This window comes from Octopus bimaculoides, chromosome 1, assembly GCF_001194135.2.
Source record: "Octopus bimaculoides isolate UCB-OBI-ISO-001 chromosome 1, ASM119413v2, whole genome shotgun sequence".
Taxonomy (NCBI): Eukaryota; Metazoa; Mollusca; class Cephalopoda; order Octopoda; family Octopodidae; genus Octopus; species Octopus bimaculoides.
In genome coordinates, this window is record NC_068981.1 from 138,650,677 (window position 1) to 138,653,127 (window position 2,451).

A 2,451-nucleotide genomic window follows, 5' to 3' on the forward strand; every position below is an offset into this window, starting at 1 on the left:
ATATATATATATATATATATATATATATATATATACATATACATACACACACACACACGCACACACACACATAGACACAAACACATACACTCACACACACATATATACGTTCGGCTGTCGCGCTGACCCAGTTCTCTCAGCTATAAATATTGGCGAAAGAGAATGAGAGAAAGAACGACAAAGAATAAGAGAGACAATGCCAGTTGCTAACTGTTGCTTTGACAACATAGACGACATAAATAAACGACTTTCATTCACCTTTAGTTGTATTTATTTATTTATTTTTAATTTTATTTGTATTGTTTTTTTTGTTTATTTTCTTTCTTTTTTCTGTCTACAGTTACCCCGCCCCCACCCCGGATGTCTGCTCCCTTAATTTTGGGCGCAGTCAGGTAGAGTTATCTTTCGTTGTTGATTTTGGTGTTGCTGCTGCTTTTGTCATTATTGCTATTTTTGTCGATCAGACAGATCATCAAAGGCGTTTCATCTGCGCCCAGGTGGTGTACGTGTATACGTGCAGGAGTACACACACACACTCACATATATCTACGCATGTATATGTATAAATACGAATATAAACACGCCCATGTATATATATACACACACACAGAACGAGTGCACCATTATACGAGTAATTTGCTATGCGAGTGGAAATCCACGGTGAGTTTCATACAAGAGACCGCTTATCTGCGCTGAGCTTGTACACGCTCTCCCAACGAGCGCAGCCTCCATTCGTTCAGTCCACATGTTTATCTCGTTGTGATGGCATCCCTATTGTGTTTTTTCTCAGAGATTTGTTTTTAGTTTTGTGAGTTTTTTTGCTATTATTTTATTATAATTAGTTTTGTTAGCCATGGGTCCTAAGAATGTTAGTACAAAGGACAGTGCTGAGAAGACGAAAACACTGATTACGATAGAATTGAAGAAGGAAGTCATTGATAAACATGAGAGAGAAGTGTGTGTAGTGGACATAACACGTCAATACGACCGAAGCACGTCGACTATCTACACTATCCTGAAGAAAAAGGACGAGATCAAGGCCATTACAACAGCAAAGGGTGTCTCCAGGCTCTCCAAGCATCGCACGTCTGTCCACAGATAAATGGAAAAATTGCTTTTCCTGTGGATCAACGAGAAGCAATTCGCAGGGGATACGATTACGGAGACCATCATCTGCGAGAAAGCACGAGCGCTGTATGAGGATCTCCTGGAGTAGAACCCTGGAACATCGACTAAGGAGACATCAGCAGACACATTTAAGGCCAGTCACGGCTGGTTCGATAATTTCAAGAAGAGGACTGATGTTCATAGCATCGTCAGGTATGGAGAAGCAGCGTGTTCTGACACGATGGCAGTTGAATTCCGTCAGCATGAATTCCGTCAGATCATCGCAGCCGAGGGGTAAATCGCACAACAGGTATTCAACTGGGATGTAACTGGCTTTCCTTGAGCACAAATTGTCCCATCTTCAACCCTAAAACCAGTTCTATATTTAAGAGATGGGGAATCATGTACGTAATTTACATTTAACGGATATTTGTCCTCATCTTATTTGTTGTTAACACGTTTCGGCTGATATACCCTCCAGCCTTCATCAGGTGTCTTGGGGAAATTTTGAATCTGGGTTCTCGTACCTAAGGTATTTTTCGATGTTATTATTATTATTATTATTATTATTATTATTATTATTATTATTATTATTATTATTATTATTATTCAGGTCACTGCCTGGAATCGAACTCGGAATCTTGAGGAATCTTAGAAAAATGTAACAGAGGCTTTAAATTTGATTGTTTTTATCAAATCAGAAAACAGGATTTAGAAGCTGGAATTTTGCACTTGATAACTGTCTGTGGCAGCATTAGACAACCCATTATAACAACGGAAGGTTTAATAATTTTTAACTAATAGAGTCATGTGAAATGTTGGAACAGACATGTAAACAATATAAAAGGAATGAACCTCAATGGATTTGCTTGCGAAGAATTATAAACATAAACAACGAACGTTAACTTACTGAAGACCACTTTGTTAAAGCTTGTCTCTACAAGCAGATTACATTGATATAAAACCAGATATGCAGGAATGATATTGAATATTTTGTGGATCTTTTGCTTGCACTTGAGATCATAGCATTTCTACCTTCCTGAGGTTGGGACCCATATTGTCACTGGCTGTCTTGACTTAGCTTGTCTCTGGATCACATCAGTAGGGTGGAGAGGGTCTATGAGGTGGTGTGAAAACCTTATTGGACCTTAAATTTTAGGTTGTGCAATTCGCCAAGGCGAGTATCCGATGCCTAGTCGAGGTAGGAGGCACCACGGCGATCTGGAAACCGCGGAAACGAAGCCAGCTGAAGCCGACTAGTGATGCAATAACCTTCTGCACGTACATTGCTGACATTTTGCATTGAACAATGATCACATATAATCTTCCATCAATCTGCCATCA

The 2,451-nt window shown here is 39.3% G+C and overlaps 1 protein-coding gene across 3 annotated transcripts in view; it reads right to left on the reverse strand.

Moving 5' to 3' along the window:
- LOC106875683 (transcription factor hamlet) overlaps positions 1-2,451 on the reverse strand; it is a 240,794-nt gene that overhangs the window by 134,935 nt on the left and 103,408 nt on the right. The gene's annotated exons all lie outside the window — the stretch shown is intronic.